At 41.3% G+C, this 17,544-nt stretch overlaps 1 protein-coding gene across 4 annotated transcripts in view; it reads left to right on the top strand.

Annotated features, from left to right (window-relative positions):
• The first annotated feature begins 5,167 nt into the window (after window positions 1-5,167).
• Window positions 5,168-17,544, top strand: part of FAM227B (family with sequence similarity 227 member B) — a 521,377-nt gene continuing 509,000 nt past the window's right edge. For 3 of the 4 annotated variants that reach the window (XM_038009969.2, XM_073012157.1, XM_073012160.1), the window contains exon 1: window positions 5,169-6,919. The gene's annotated coding sequence lies outside the window, so the exon portion shown is untranslated. Of the gene's footprint in view, window positions 6,920-17,544 lie in introns of all 4 variants that reach the window. The other variant, XM_073012159.1, reaches the window with a different exon arrangement.

Here is a 17,544-nt window from a genome sequence, read left to right as displayed (position 1 = left end):
TGTCTGTGTCTGGAGCAAGATTTGCTCAGCCTCCTGAGTTGTCTTCTTCAGCATTCCCCAGGTAATGTCTGGGGACTGTCATCCGAGGAAGCTGCATCGACTGGGGCTGTGGGTCTGGCAGGGTCATTTCCTTCATTCTGGTACTGGATTGGGTCCTAGTCATGCCATGGTATGGTTTGATGCATCATTCTGGAATCCAAAGAGGGCTTGAGGGGGTGTGAACACAAGCATATCCTCTTCCCTATATTAGCAAATCATATGGACCACACCATACATTACTATTTACATCTTTCCATAAAACCGCAGGTTTTATGTTTTGAGGGCATTTTGCAAAATGCTTTTCTATGGCTGATTGAAATTTATCATCTACATTTAAAAATTTAAGGGTAAATAAGGCTTTTGCCAATAGTGTTGCAGGGTCCTTACTTGTATTCCCCCTTTTCTGTTTTTTGAGCATATTTTTGTTTTTTTTTTGTTTTTTTTTTGGTTTTTTTTTGTTTGTTTGTTTGTTTGTTTGTTTGTTTGTTTTTTGAGACGGAGTCTCGCTCTGTCGCCCAGGCTGGAGTGCAGTGGCGCAATCTCGGCTCACTGCAAGCTCCGCCTCCCGGGTTCACGCCATTCTCCTACCTCAGCCTCCCGAGTAGCTGGGACTACAGGCGCCCGCCACTGCGCCCGGCTAATTTTTTTCTATTTTTTAGTAGAGACGGGGTTTCACCATGGTCTCGATCTCCTGACCTTGTGATCCGCCCGCCTCGGCCTCCCAAAGTGCTGGGATTACAGGCGTGAGCCACCGCGCCCGGCCTTGAGCATATTTTTAATGGTGGAGTGGACACATTCTACTATGGCCTATCTTAGGGGTTATAAGGGATGCCTGTGGAATGTTGGATGTTCCACGTGTGACAAAATTGTTGAAATTGTGAGCTGATATAAGCCGGACCGTTATCAGTTTTAATTTTTGTGGGCCACTCCATAAATGCAAAAATTAAGAGAAGATGTTTAATGATATATCAGGCACACTTTCCAGGAAGAGCATGAGTCCTGATTAAGTGGGAATTGGTATCAATAGATACATGTATATATCTTAGTTTTCCAAATTCAGGGATGTGTGTAATATCTGTTTGCCATAACTGATTAGATTCTAGTCCTCTAGTGTTAACACCTGTTGAAGGAGGGGATGCAACTGTAAGCTGGCAATCTGGGCATTGTAAAATAATTTGTTTAGCTAGTCTTTGGGTAACTTGAAATTGTTTAGATAAATTTCTCCAATTTTGGTCGAAAAATTGATGTGTTTGGGTGGCTTGGTCAAGCAATGATGTCATAATCTGCAGGTCTGCTTAATTATTGTCATAAGCCGGTGGCCTGGGCAGTGAGGTGTGGGTCCAAATGTGTGTAATAAAAATAGGATGTGTACATTGATCTAGAAATTGCTGAAGTAAAAGAAAATGTGCACACAGGATGGGTTCAAGAGTGGACTTAATGAGGGCTGTCTCAAGGTTCTGCAATAAATAAATGGAGTAAGCAGAGTCACTAACTATTGATAGGCTGAGCGGAAAAGGTTTCTAGGGCCAATATTAGGGCTCCAACCTCAGCTCTCTGAGTGCTAGTAAATCCAGATCGAGTGAGGGAGTTATGTGGTTCCCATTAGATAGCCCCTTTTCCATTTTTCCCAGAGCCATCAGTAAAAAGTGTTAAAGCATTAGGTATGGGGGAGTGAACTACTTTTGTAGGTATAACTACAGCAGTACAAGATAAGAACTGAAGTAGTTTGGCAGCAGGAAGGGCATCTTCTATATGGCCTGCATAATCAGAGAGTGCTATCTGCAGGTCCAGAGATAAGGGCAAAACTGCTTTGAATTGTTTTTTACTCAAGGGAATTTTTATGACATCAGGGTCATAACCTAGCAATTGATTGCATCGTCTGCAGCCTGTATAGATAAGTTTACTAAGTAGCTGGATATAGGGAGATAGTGTTTTTGTCCCAATAGGTGAGCAAAAACCGATCCTAGAAAGGGCAGCCCTGGGGCCATCTGTCCCATTACTCCTGTTGAGGAATGTTTGATAGGAAAAACAAATAATTGGGCCTATGCTATCGTGGGTCTATGCTATCTAGTTGCCTCTGACAAATAGCTTGCTCTATTTCCTCAATTTTCCTTTGTGCTGTGGGGGTTAAATACCTGGGGAAGTCTAGGGGTGCATTGCCTTTTAGGATAGAAATCAGGTTTGTAACTTATCAATAGTTATGCCTAAGGTGGGGCAAAGCCAGTTAATATTACCTAGTCATTTTTGATATTCATTTAAGGTGTGTAAGTTGTTAGGATTTAATTTAACCTTCTGGGGTCTTACTGACCGGGAAGTTAGTATCTATCCAGGATATTTTTAAGGAGAGGACACCTGTACTTTTTCAGGTGCTATGATTAAACCTCTTTTTTTTTTTTTTTTTTTTTTTTTGAGGCAGAGTTTCGCTCTGTTGCCCAGGCTGGAGTGCAGTGGCCGGATCTCAGCTCACTGCAAGCTCCGCCTCCCGGGTTTACGCCATTCTCCTGCCTCGAGACTCCCGAGTAGCTGGGACTACAGGCGCCCGCCACCTCGCCCGGCTAGATTTTTGTATTTTTTAGTAGAGACGGGGTTTCACCGGGTTAGCCAGGATGGTCTTGATCTCCTGACCTCGTGATCCTCCCGCCTCGGCCTCCCAAAGTGCTGGGATTACAGGCTTGAGCCACCGCGCCCGGCCGATTAAACCTCTTAATTGTGTATTCTTTTTGACAGAGGCATATAAACTTACAAGTATTGTCTCTGTTGGAGATGCCAGTAATATATCATCCTTAGAATGAATAATCTTGCAATTACGAAATTATTTTCTACTGGAGAGCAAAGCCTGATTTACATGATACTGACACATGGTAGGACTGTTCAGCATTCCTTGAGGAAGTAGTTTCCAATGAAATTGGCAAACTGACCTTTCATTATTGATAGCTGGTATTGTAAACAGAAATTTTTCTCTGTCCTGTTTTGCAAGGGGGAATAGTATAAAGATAGTCTTTTAAGTCAATAATGACTACAGGCTAATCTCGAGGAATCGCCATGGGGAAAGGGAGCCCCTGTTGAAGAGGCCCCATAGGTTGCAAATTAGCAGTGATAGCACATAAGTCATGCAAAAGTCTCCATTTACCAGACTTTTGGCGAATGACAAAAATGGACTAATTCCAAGGGCTGTTTGATGGCTCTATATGGCCAGCTTTTAAAGGTTCCTCAACTAATTCATGGACCCTTTGTAATTTCTCTCCCTTTAAAGGTCACTGTTCTACCCAAATTGGATCTTGAGAGAGCCACATCAGGGGTAGGGGAGGAATTACAACAGTGGCCATTATTAAAAAGGGCTCTGCAGAGTGACCCCCCATTGGGCTAATAGGTCTTGTCCCCAAAGTTTAACAGGGATGGGCATGATTAGAGGTTGTATAACTGCTTTTCTTTCTTCCAAATCGCAACATGTCAGGGGATGTTTGCTCTGCTTGGCTGTGTGCATGTCCCTGATGCTAACAATTTTTTGTTTCTGAGTGACCCAAGGCCAAGTTTCTGGCCAGTTTTGATCACTAATGATCAAAATGTCTGCCCCTGTGTACAATAAGCCAGTAAAATTTTTATTTCCAATTTTTAAGGTAATCATGGGTCTCTGATCAGTGATTAATTGGTTCCAATATGCTCCTGTGGCTCCCATGCTTCCAAAACTTCCCTTTCCCCTTTCCTTTCCCTGAGTGTTGGGGACCCAGTATGGTAAGAGTAGTAACTGAGCTATCTTTGATCCAGGGGAAGAATATGCAGACCTTTACATTCCATCATAATATCTCACCTTGGTAATCACTATCAATTCCCCAGGTGAGCACATTGATTCCTCTACTGGATAGGCCTGATCACCCTAGGACTAATCCCACTGTTCCCTGAGGCAGTGGGCCCCAGATCCCTGTTGCAGCCCTTTTAGGATCTTCTCCTTCTTTTAGCACTAATTTGTTGGGGCAGAGTAAGTCCAGGCCTGTGCTCCTAGAGGTGGCTGCTCTGAGAGAGAGGACTGCGGGCTTTCCATCTGACCGAGGAAAGCTGTTGGCATTGCCCCAGTTTGGAGCGGGGTCTGGGGCTGACCCCTTATGAAGTTTCTCACCTGGGGGATTGCTGTTTTTATCAAATTTGTACTTGCATTGATTTGCCCAATGTTTCCCCTTTTTACATTGGGGATATACAGAAGGGAGTTTTTTTCCTGAGTTAACTTGGTCTCTACTATTGTGGCATTCCCGCTTCATATGACCTGGCTCTCTGCTTAGAAAACAATTTGGGTTTTTCTTCCTTTTCTCTTTAGGAGGCTTTAATGCCATAGCCAATATTTTGGCTTTGTGTGTTTCAGTCCCTACCAGTTAGCACACTCATACAAATTCCTCGACTATAGCTGCATTTCCTCTGATTGCCTGCATTGCCTGTTGGCAATCCACATTAACGTTTTCATAAGCCAGTTGCAACAATAAGATATCAGCGACCTGGGCATGACTAATTTGTCTTTTAATTGCCAGGGTTAACAGATTGACAAACAGAACAAATGGCTCCCGAGGCCCTTGTCGAACATTTATATAAGATCCCTGTTGAACTCCACTTTTAGGAATTCGGTCCCAAGCCCTAAGAGCAAACAAAAACACTTGGGTATAAGCTTGGGGAACAAAACTTAATTGTTGTTGTACACTGGCATAGGGACCCCTGCCCTGGAGAAGAACAGCTGTTATGTCTTGCCCAGCCAATTGATTCTGGTTGGCTTGTTCACACAACTCATCATATTCTGCCTTCCAGAAGAGGTATTGACTGGGCTCTAAAGTTGTTTTAGCTAGCACTGACGAGTCCCATGGTGTCATACGGAAGTTGTCTGCGATGGCTTCAGTTAATCCTTTCGTAAATGGGCTAGTGGCTCTGTTTTCTTTAATGCTTTATCTCTTTATAAGCATCAAAATAAATGGGTTCATATACCTGATTGCCTTGTCAATCTCGCATTACCAGGCAGGCCAAGAGCTGCCCTTCTAATGCTGCCTGCCTAAGACGGGTCCCATAGCTGCAGTGTGGGACCTTGTCTTTTTTCCAATTAATATATTCAAGGAAGGGGCTCAGGAAAAATCTCCATTTTCTCTTTTGTACCTTTCGCTGGTAACAGCGGGGCTGAGGGAGGAGGAGGTGGTGGTAAGGTAGGGGATAGTTCCTCTTCCCTTCCCTTTTTAGACTCTTCCATGTAGAGTGGGGCCAAATCTGCCCTGACTAAGGCCCATAACATTAAAGATGTTACCGGGACCTGTTGCCCTTGAGCATAATTGCGTTTAAGATTTCTCCCCACGTGTTCCCAGACCTCTAGGTCTAGTGTGCCTTCTTCCAGAACCATGGGTTATGGGAAACAACAGTTTGCATTACATCCCTTAATTGAACCTGCGAAACTGAGGCTCTGCTAGCTTTAAGGAGCTATTTCAATACTTTTATATACTGTTTTTGTTGAGCTGATAACTGTTGTCTCATGATGAAACCCTCAAACTTGGAAATCCTGAGTGGACACCAATGACTTACTGACTGCACAGTCTCTTCACTTTCATTTTTGAAGGTTCCATTGTGATCTGTTGCAGCATTCCTCACATGGGGCACCAGCTGCTGGATTTGTCCCACAGACCCTGGCCGAGCAACAGACGAAAGAAGTACTCAGACACAGGTATCCGATAAGAGCAGTTGGGGACTGCCTGGCACTAGGTGGCCGAAGAGCCAGCAGCCCTGATAAGCCAGAGCTGCTTGTATTTATTCAGTACTGGTATAGTGTCAAAGGCCTGGAACCAACATAATCTGTGAGTAATTAACATTGTTGTCCCCTCTTGCAGGGAGCAGTCTTGTGCACGGATGATCAAAGATTGGTTTCTGGATGACATAAGTAAATAAGCTTATCTAGATAAATTTCTTTACACTCCCTTGTTACCTCGTCCTTGCCCTTAGCCTCAGGGTAAGAGAATTAGCTGCCTTCAGTTTTATTCTCTCCCAAAGCTTTTTCAAGACCTTTCAACTGTTCAAAAAGGTTTGCATCTTTCCTTATAGCTTCTCCCACCACCCTGACCAATCTCCTACACAACATGATGCTATGGAAGGAGCTCAAGACCTGGGACAAGAATGAAATCACATTCTTCCTACCCCAGCTAATTGCTTCCTCATCTCACTCCAGTCATTGAACATCAGTAGAACCTCAGCTTCCTCATCGGCAAAATGGGAAGGTGGCAATCACCACAGAGGACTTGTAAGAATTTGTTCATATATTTTAATAGTTAAATGAATGGGTTCTCAAGCCAGGCTGTCTGAATTCAAACCTCCTTCTATCACATTTCAGCTCTGTGGCCCTGGGAAAGTTATTTCTTCTCTCCCTATTTCAGTTTTCGTATCTGTAAAATGGTGATAATAACAGGATTCACCTCATGGGGTTGTCAAAAGGATTAAATGAAATAATACTTGTAAATCTTCTGGAATAGTGGCTGGTACAGTGTAAGCACTCAGTAAACGGAAGAGTTAACATTTACCGTGCATTATAGTCCTCAGCACAGTGGCTGGCATACCACACATGTTCAGTGACTGCTAGTTATTATGACTACTGGGACTTCCACTCAGCTGAGGGAAGGAATGTCTGTCCTCACTTTTCATTTCCTTTCTCTCAATGTCTGGTATGAATCAGATGTGAGTCCTCTGAGGTGTCATTCTGGCCCTGGGGGAGGAGAAGGAGAGGATGTGAAGCCAAGTGAACAGATTAGTGACATCAGGCGAGCATCCCAGGCTTCATGGGAGAGCTCAGGCCCAGGATCAACTGACCTTTCCACAGGAAGAGGAGAAACCACAGCAGCCCTCACTTTCCCTGAGTTTTCCCTGATTCATGGTAAGTCATGCTTCCTAGGTCCAGCCCTGTGAAGAAAGATGTTTCTTCAGAAGACAGGAGTGTGTGACTAGGGTCCCAGGCTCTGCGTTCAGACAAGATGTTTTGATGAGGTTGCCTGGGCCATGGTGAGGGGAGGTTTTAGCTTTGAAGGGGCCTCCAAGTCCCTGTGGTAATCACTGAAGATGATAAGTACCTGTCTCAAAGATAAATGTCCTCTTCAGAGGTCAGCAGCAGAGGCGACTAAGCAGTCTCTGGTTGGCTTTTTAGCATAACTGCTATTACTTTCTCTAATATTAGTCCGTGCCTTATTCCTGGAATGGACAAATTACCTGTGCATCAAGGTAATTTCCAGAGAAAATTTCCAGAGAAGTTAATTTCTCTGGAAATTACCTTGATGCATATTCATTTTTTCTATAAATATTGGAGGGTTCACCATATGCCAGGCATAGTGCTAGGGAATACACTCAAAGAGGTTTTCACAAAATACTAAATAATAATTAATATTATATAATGTTTTTTGTGTTAATATAAATGAGTTCAGAGTCCAATGTGGGCATAGTAAATGGGTATATCATGCAAGGCTTTACAGATAAAATAACATTAAGGTTAAGCTGTTGGTTCCCAGAAATAGACTCACGTGAGTTAAAATTCTATCTCTATTACTTACTCTATATCTTGGAGAAGGTTTCTTAAACTTTCTGAGCTTTTGCTTCTCCATCTGTAAAATAAAGATAATGGTAGGGCTCTGTATGTGGATTGAGTGAGATAATACATATAGAATGGTATACCAGGAACACAATTAACAAATGGTGGCTATTTTTATTGGTGAAAATCTGTACATACCTAAAAATTCCATGTGGAAAGTTTTCCAATATTATGGCATATTTGGAATTTACTATTCAAGTTTTCATTCCATGGATGGTTGTGTTTGAGCCTAAAATCCTGCAGTGAGGGCTGCTGAAGACTGTCATGGTTGCTTAAGATCTACTGAAATTCTGAGTATTAAAGGCTGAGTTCAAGAGGGGATACCTGCATAGGTAGGGCCAAATAGAATCAATGAGTAGAGAGCTTTCCCTGGGGGACTCACAAACTGCCTCTTCTGCTCATACTCCTAGCCTTACAGGAAGTCTTGTGAGGCCATTCACACTGGCTGGCTGCATTCCAAAGCTAGGGGGAAGAGGAGAGAGAAACAGAGCTCTAAGTCACCTTGAGTTCACAAACTATTCAATTCCTTCTGTGAAAACCTCTATCACCCCTGTAGATGAAGGCATCCTGTATAATAAATGACCCTTCCCCAAATTGTTCCAAATGTGTCTATTATGAGCATCAATTTGCGCCAGGCACAGAAGTCATACGTGCTTGCCATCCTCTATCATTTCCACGTAACATGAGCAAAATGGCTGCAGCATCCCAAAGAGAACAGTAACTTTGAGCTATTCAGTACAGAGTTCTATAGAAGTAGCCTTGGTTCCTCTGTCTTCCATCAGTTTCATGGGTCTTTGTTTCCATTTCTATTTTTTTTTAAATTATACTTTTAAGTTCTAGGGTACATGTGCACAACGTGCAGGTTTGTTACATATGTATACATGTGCCATGTTGGTGTGCTGCACCCATTAACTCGTCATTTTCATTAGGTATATCTCCTAATGCTATCCCTCCCCCCTCCATGCTCCCCACAATAGGCCCTGGTCTGTGATGTTCCCCTTCCTGTGTCCAAGTGATCTCATTGTTCAATTCTCACCTATGAGTGAGAACATGCGGTGTTTTGTTTTCTGTTCTTGCCATAGTTTGCTGAGAATGGTGGTTTCCAGCTGCATCCATGTCCCTACAAAGGACACAAACTTATCCTTTTTTATGGCTACATAGTATTCCATGGTGTATATGTGCCACGTTTTCTTAATCCAGGCTGTCACTGATGGACATTTGGGTTGATTCCAAGTCTTTGCTATTGCGAATAGTGCTGCAATAAACATTTGTGTGCATGTGTCTTTATAGCAGAATGATTTATAATCCTTTGGGTATATACTCAGTAATGGGACGGCTGGGTCAAATGGTATTTCAAGTTCTAGATCCTTGAGGGATCGCCACACTGTTTTCCACAATGGTTGAACTAGTTTACAGTTTCACCAACAGTGCAAAAGTGTTCCTATTTCTCCACATCCTCTCCAGCACCTGTTGTTTCCTGACTTTCTAATGATTGCCATTCTAATTGGTATGAGATGGTATCTCATTGTGGTTTTGATTTGCATTTCTCTGATGGCGAATGATGATGAGCATTTTTTCATGTGTCTGTTGGCTGTATGAATGTCTTCTTTTGAAAAATGTCTGTTCATATCCTTTGTCCACTTTTTCATGGGGTTGTTTGTTTTTTTCTTGTAAATTTGTTTGAGTTCTTTGTAGGTTCTGGATATTAGCCCTTTGTCAGATGAGTAGATTGCAAAAATTGTCTCCCATTTTGTAGGTTGCCTGTTCACTCTGATGGTAGTTTCTTTTGCTGTGCAGAAGCTCTTTAGTTTAATTAGATCCCATTTGTCAATTTGGCTTTTGTTGCCATTGCTTTTGGTGTTTTAGACGTGAAGTCCTTGCCAATGCCTATGTCCTGAATGGTATTACCTAGGTTTTCTTCTAGGGTTTTTATGGTTTTAGGTCTAACATTTAAGTCTCTAATCCATCTTGAATTAATTTTCGTATAAGGAGTAAGGAAAGGATCCAGTTTCAGCTTTCTACTTATAGCTAGCCAGTTTTCCCCGCATCATTTGTTAAATAGGGAATCCTTTCCCCATTTCTTGTTTTTGTCAGGTTTGTCAAAGATCAGATGGCTGTAAATGTTTGGAATTATTTCTGAAGGCTCTGTTCTGTTCCATTGGTCTATATCTCTGTTTTGGTACCAGTACTATGATGTTTTGGTTACTGTAGCCTTGTAGTATAGTTTGAAGTCAGGTAGCATGATGCCTCCAGCTTTGTTCTTTTGGCTTAGGATTGTCTTGGCAATGCAGGGTCTTTTCTGGTTCCATATGAATTTTAAAGCAGTTTTTTCCAATTCTGTGAAGAAAGTCATTGGTAGCTTAATGGAGATGGCAATGAATCTGTAAATTACCTTGGGCAGTATGGCCACTTTCACAATATTGATTCTTCCTATCCATGAGCATGGTATGATCTTCCATTTGTTTGTGTCCTCTTTTATTTCACTGAGCAGTGGTTTATAGTTCTCCTTGAAGAGGTCCTTCACATCCCTTGTAAGTTGGATTCCTAGGTATTTTATTCTCTTTGAAGCTATTGTGAATGGGAGTTCATTCATGATTTGACTCTCTGTTTGTCTGTTACTGGTGTATAAGAATGCTTGTGATTTTTGCACATTGATTTTGTATCCTGAGACTTTGCTGAAGTTGCTTATCAGCTTAAGGAGATTTTGGGCTGAGATGGTGGGGTTTTCTAAATATACAATCATGTCATCTGCAAACAGGGACAATTTGACTTCTTCTTTTCTTAACTGAATACCCTTTATTTCTTTCTCTTGCCTGATTGCCCTAGCCAGAACTTCAACACTATATTGAATAGGAGTGGTGAGAGAGGGCATCCCTGTCTTGTGTCAGTTTTCAAAGGGAATGCTTCCAGTTTTTGTCCATTCAGTATGGTATTGGCTATGGGTTTGTCATAAATAGCTCTTATTATTTTGAGATACGTTCCATCAATACTGAATTTATTGAGCATTTTTAGCATGAAGGGCTGTTGAATTTTGTCAAAGGCCTTTTCTACATCTATTGAGATAATCATGTGGTTTTTGTCTTTGGTTCTGTTTATATGCTGGATTACGTTTATTGATTTGTGTATGTTGAACCAGACTTGCATCCTAGGGATGAAGCCCACTTGATCATGGTGGATAAGCTTTTTGATGTGCTGCTGGATTTGGTTTGCCAGTATTTTATTGAGGATTTTTGTATCAGTGTTCATCAGGGATATTGGTCTAAAATTCTCTTTTTTTTGTGTGTGTCTCTGCCAGGCTTTGGTATCAGGATGATATTGGCCTCATAAAATGAATTAGGGAGGATTCCCTCTTTTTCTATTGATTGGAACAGTTTCAGAAGGAATGGTACCAGCTCCTCCTTGTACTTCTAGTAGAATTCGGCTGTGAATCCATCTGGTCCTAGACTTTTTTTTGGTTGGTAGGCTATTAATTATTGCCTCAATTTCAGAGCCTACTATTGGTCTATTCAGGGATTCAACTTCTTCCTGGTTTAGTCTTGGGAGAGTGTAAGAGTCCAGGAAATTATCCATTTCTTCTAGGTTTTCTAGTTTATTTGCGTAGAGGTGTTTATAGTATTCTCTGATGGTAGTTTGTATTTCTATGGGGTCGGTGGTGATATCCCCTTTATCATTTATTTATTGTGTCTATTTTATTCTTCTCTCTTTTCTTCTTTATTAATCTTGCTGGTGGTCTATCAATTTTGTTGATCTTTTCAAAAAACCAGCTCCTGGATTCATTGACTTTTTGGGAGGCTTTTTTTGTGTCTCTATCTCCTTCAGTTCTGCTCTGATCTTAGTTATTTCTTGCCTTCAGCTAGCTTTTCAATGTGTTTGCTCTTGCTTCTCTAGTTCTTTTAATTGTGATGTTAAGGTGTCAGTTTTAGATCTTTCCTGCTTTCTCTTGTGGGCATTTAGTGCTATAAATTTCCCTCTACACACTGCTTTAAACGTGTCCCAGAGATTCTGGTATATTGTATCTTTGTTCTCACTGGTTTCAAAGAACATCTTTATTTCTGCCTTCATTTCGTTATGTACCCAGTAGTCATTCAGGAGCAGGTTATTCAGTTTCCATGTAGTTGAGCGGTTTTGATGACTGGCGCCCCTCCCCCAGCCTCGCTGCCATCTTGCAGTTAGATCTCAGACTGCTGTGCTAGCAATGAGGGAGGCTCCTTGGGTGTGGGACCCTCCGGGCCAGGTGTGGGATATAATCTCCTGGTGTGCCATTTGCTAAGATCTTTGGTAAAACTCAGTATTAGGGTGGGAGTTACCCGATTTTCCAGATGTTGTGTGTCTCAGTTTTCGTTGGTTAGGAAAAGGAATTCCTTTCCCCCTTGCACTTCCCAGGTGAAGCGATGCCTTGCCCTGCTTCAGCTCTCACTGGTCGGGCTGCACCCGCTGACCAGCACTGACTGTCCGACATGCCCCAGTGAGATGAACCCGGTACCTCAGTTGGAAATGCAGAAATCACCTGTCTTCTGTGTCACTCACACTGGGAGCTGGAGGCTGGAGCTCTTCCTATTCGGCCATCTTGGGTGCCCCTCCTCCATTTCTATTTTTTGAGATCTCTTTCTCTCTTCTCATGATATAGACTGTGCCACAAGACATCTTTGAGAGGCCTGAGACTGGCTAACCCAGGAGAGGCTTGAAAATGACTTGGATGAAGCCAAGACCAAGTGGGATATACCCCTTACTCAGCTCCTTTTTCCCCCTAGGGTTATTTAAATTGGAGTCCTCTTATGGCATTTAGTTTATGACTTTGTGTGCAGCCATGTTGTGATCCAGAGACTGTTAAGTTTTTTCCAACGTTAGTCCCCTACTAGAACACACACCCTTTGTGGTCAGGGGCTGGGTCTTTTCATATTTTCATGGTCACGATTTCTTTTAGTGGTGTCATCAAAAGAAGTTTCAAAAAGCAGCTTCCTAACAGGGGGCCAATGAATATTTCAGACCTGAGTGGCTGGAGTGCTACAAAGAGGATGTATTTGGAGTACAGAAATTTCTGGATAGTCTTGAATTTCTATTATTCAAAGTTGGCCTAGAATAAGACAGGCTCAGGTCTGGCCCTCACCTACCTATCCACTCATCTCACATCATATGTCCCTAGCCCTTTATCATCAAGACTCACTGGCTCTCTTTAAGAGCTGCAAACATTTCACGTTGCACATGATGGTCCCTCTGTCTTAGGTGGTTCCATCCTCATCAACCTCCCAGTTCACTTTTACCAGATTAACTCCCTTTATGCACCTTTGAGAGCTTACTTCAGTTACCACTTTCTCAGGGAGTCTCCTCTAATCTCCTTCACATGATAAAATCCCTTTATTTCTAGTATTCTTATAGCATCTTTTGCTCCCATTCAGGAAACTTAATACTTAACAACATTTGCTCATGTAATTCACTGGTATCACTATCAGCCTCCTTCTAGATGATAAGCTCCATGAAGGCAGGGCTTGTGTCTATTTTTATTCACCACTGCATCCTTTGTGCCTACTATTTAATAGGTACTCAGTAAATATTTTGAATGAATAATTTGAAATTAATGTTGACATTTAAATACATTCACAATAATTTACTGAGCATCTACTATGGGGAAAATGTGTGAGGCTTATTAGGAACAAGAAGAAAGAAAAATACTATGAATCATAAAGGTGCCAATAACATAAATGAGGTTGCGGGGTGAGAATTGCAGAGTAGACTAAGGAGCAGGCCAAGAGAATATGGAAATTGATTGATGTCATAAAGCAATGCACACAGGATAGAACTGGCTTCACTAATGAGGGTGAAGGAATGCATGTGGGGCTGATAAGATGAATTGATCTGTTGCAGTGTCAGATTTGCAGCATAGTTTAATAAGAGTCCATTAATTTTCTATTGATGTATAACAAGTTACTTTCAAACATAGTTTCTTAAAATAGTTATTACCTTATAATTTCAGTGAGTATGACTTCATTGGGTTCTTTGCTCTGGGTCTCTCATAAGGTTGAGTGCAATTTACTGAATACTTATGCCTCACCAAAATTCATATGTTGAAATTCTAGCCCCCAAGGTAATGGTATTTGGAGATGGAGACTTTGGGAGGTGATTAGGCGATGAGTGCAAAGCCCTCATGAATGGGATTTGTGCCCTTACAAGAGATAACCTAGAGAGTTAGCAGTGCCTTTCACCATGTGAGGACACAGCAAGAAGGCTCTGTCTATGAACCAGAAAGCAGGTCCTTATCAGACACTGAATCTGCCATCACCTTGCTCTTGAACTTCTCAGCCTCTAGAACTATGAGAAATAAATTTCTGTTGTTTGCAGGCTACCCAATTTATGGTATTTGTTATAGTAGTCTGAATGAACTAAGCTGCTGGGCTTATAGTCTCATCTGAAGACTTGAATGGAGAATTATCCATTTCTAAGATCACATGGTTGGCAGGATTTAGTTCTCTTGAGCTTTGGATGAGGGCTTTGGTTGCCTACTGGCTGATGACCAGATGCTTCTTTCAGTTCCTTTCTGTGTGGGCCTCTTCATAGGGTCGTGCACAACATGGTAGCTGACTTCAACAGAATAAGCAAGTGATAGGGCAAGAAGAGTGCAAGTGAGGGAGAGAGAGCAAGACAGAAGTCACAGCTTTTTTTTAACCCTAATCTTGGAAGTGACATCCTGTCATTTTTTGGCATACTCTGTTAATTAGAAGTAACTCACTAGATCCAAACCACCCTCAAGGTTAGGAGATTATACAGAAGACAGAGATCACTGGGGATAATTTAAGATGCTGCCCACCTCAGTCTATGATTGCTATTGCCAGTTAGAATTGGAAAGAAGAGCAATATTTTTATATTTCAAGGGTTATGAATTGTGTTATTTTTAAGTAGCAGGCATAAGGGACAAGGTAAACTAAGAGAGTATGACTCACACTCTTATATATTGTGGAAAGAAAACTGCTGTGATAAAACACTACTTTCTACTTGAATCTTGGCTTAGTAAATCTCTCCCAGACAGGAGAGTAAATCATGAAAAAGATCGAAATTTAGAAAATAAAGGCAGGATTTTACATATAACTCATGTTCTGAGACCAGGGATAAGATGTTAGAACAAAGTCAAAAAGTTCCTTGTTCCCAGCCCTCACAAGATTCCTCCCACACTCCAACACTCACCAACTCCTTGACCCTTTTCCAGCCTCACCTGGAAGTCAAGAACTGTGTCACATTAATGTTCATTTGGGTATTTGTTGTTTCACAAAGACAGCAAGACATACCTCATTTTATTATGCTGTGCTTCAATGTACTTCGCAGATATTGTTTTTTTTTTCCGTCACGAATTAAAGATTTGTGGTAATCCTGTGTTGAGCAAGTCTATTGGAGCGATTTTTCCAACAGCATGGGCTCATTTTGTGTCTATGTATCACATTTTTATAATTATTGTAAGATTTCAAGCTTTTTCATTACTATTATGTCTGTTATGGTGAATGTTATTGCTCATTGATAATGCACCTAGTCACTCAAGAGCTCTTATGGGGATGAACAAGAAAATGAATGTGTTTTCATGCCTGCTAACACAACATGCACTCCTCAGCCCATGGATCAAGGAGCAATTTTGACTTTCAAGTCTTCTTATTTACGAGATACATTTCAAAGTTATAGCTGCCACAGATAGTGATTCTTCTGATGGAGCTGAGCAAAGTAAATTTAAAACCTTCTGGAAAGGATTCAGCATTCTCAATGATATTAAGAACATTCATGATTCATGGGAGGAGGTCAAAATACTAATATTAACAGGAGTTTGGAAGAAGTGGATTCCAACACTCATGATGAGTTTAAGCGGTTGAAGATTTCAGTGGAGGAAGTAATTACTGATGTAGTAGAAATAGCAAAAGAACTAGTGGAGCCTGAAGATGTGACTGAATTGCTGCGATCTCACCATAAAATTTGAAAAGGGGAAGAGTTGCTTCTTATGAATGAGCAAAGAAAGTGGTTTCTTGAGATGGGATCTGTTCCTGGTTAAGAGGCTGTGAACATAGTTGATATGGCAACAAAAGATTTAGAGTATTCCATAAACTTACTTGATAAAGCATTTGCAGAATTTGAGAGGATTGCCTCCAATTTTGAAAGACGTTCTACTGTGGGTAAAATGTTATCCAACAGCATTTCATGCTACAGATAAATCTTTCTGAAAGGAAGAGTCGATCAATATGGCAAACTTAATTGCTGTTTTATTTTAAGAAATGGACATGGATGAAGCTGGAAACCATCATTCTCAGCAAACTATCACAAAGACAGAAAATCAAAGACAGCATATTCTCACTCACAGCTGGGGATTGAACAATGAGAACACTTGGACACAGGGCGGGGAACATCACACACTGGGGCCTGTTGAGGGGTAGGGGACTGGGGGAGGGATAGCATTAGGAGAAACACCTAATGTAAAAGGACGAGTTGATGGGTGCAGCAACCCAACACGGCACATGTATACCTAGGTACATGTGTACCTGCACGTTGCGCACATGTACCGTAGAACTTAAAGTATAATAATAATAATAATAAAAGAAATTGCCATAGCCACCCCAACCTTCAGCGACCACCACCCTGATCCATCAGCAGCCATCAACATCAAGGTAAGACTCTGTATCAGCAAAAAAGATGACAACTCTCTGAAGGGTCAGAGAATTGTTAGCATTTTTAAGCAATAAAGTATTTTAAAATTAAAGTATGTGTATTTTTTAGACACACCGCTATTGCACATTTAATAGACTACAATATAGTGTAAATATAACTTATATATGCACTGGGAAACCAAAAAGTTCATGTGATTTTACTTTGTTGAGAAATTTACTTTATTGTGGTGGTTTGAAACTGAACCTGCAATATTTCTGAGGTATCTCTGTATTCCTATTATCATAAAGGACTGTCTTAGTCCATTTGATCTGCTATAATAAAATACCACAAATTGGATAGCTTGTAAACAACAGAAATTTATTTCTCAGTTTGGAAGCTTGGAAGTTCAACATCAAGATGTTGGCAGAATTGGTGTCTGGTGATGGCCCACGCTAGTTCATAGAGCCTTCTCACTGTGTTCTCACATGGTGGAAGGGACTAGCTAGCTCTCGGGGGTCTCTTTTATGAGGGGGACCACTAACCCCATTCATGAGGGCTTTGCCCACCATGCTGCCCACCACATGACCATCCAAAGGTCCCACCTCACCACCTTAACATAATCTCCTTGGGGGTTAGGATTTCAACATATAAGTTTTGGGGGCACACAAACTCTCTGCTAAACATATGTGATTAGGAACACAATATTGTGGCCGAGACTAAATAGAACCACCTCAAAAAGACATCAGAAAACTCTTGGAAGAAAGCACTGTTGATTTGGCAGTGATTTGTTTCTACCTTGATTTCTTCTTGCTGTGGAAAGGAATTGTGTGTATAAATCTTTCTCCTCTAGCAGTGTTGTGGCTTCCCAGGGTTATCAGAGCTTAATCTGATTCAGATGAAATTGTATGCACTGCAGCTGTAAATGAACATCAAAGAAGGAATTCACAACGATTATAGGAAAATTGGGTTTCCTCCATTTGTCTGCCAACTAATACACTGGTCCTGTCCAAAGGACATGGATTCCACTCTGGAAGATGAGCCTGGGGATGAGAGACTGCAATCTGGCTTCTGTGATGAGTCGGTAGCCTGCAGGTTTTGAGAAGTGAACTAAGACCAAATTTATGGTTCATGTCACAAACTGTGGAGGCTCGGCCAGATCAAAGAGAAATCAAGTCTGGAAGACCATGCCTCATAGTTTTATAGCTTGAAGGAATTCAATTTTTTTTTTTTTTTTTTTTTTTTTTTTTTTTTTAAACAAGGAATTGGAACAATTCATATCCTGAATTCTGGTCTTCACCACGGAGCAG

This window comes from Chlorocebus sabaeus, chromosome 26 (genome assembly GCF_047675955.1).
Source record: "Chlorocebus sabaeus isolate Y175 chromosome 26, mChlSab1.0.hap1, whole genome shotgun sequence".
Lineage (NCBI taxonomy): Eukaryota > Metazoa > Chordata > Mammalia > Primates > Cercopithecidae > Chlorocebus > Chlorocebus sabaeus.
Note: the sequence above shows the minus strand (reverse complement) of the source record. Positions and strands in the feature narration are given on the sequence as shown.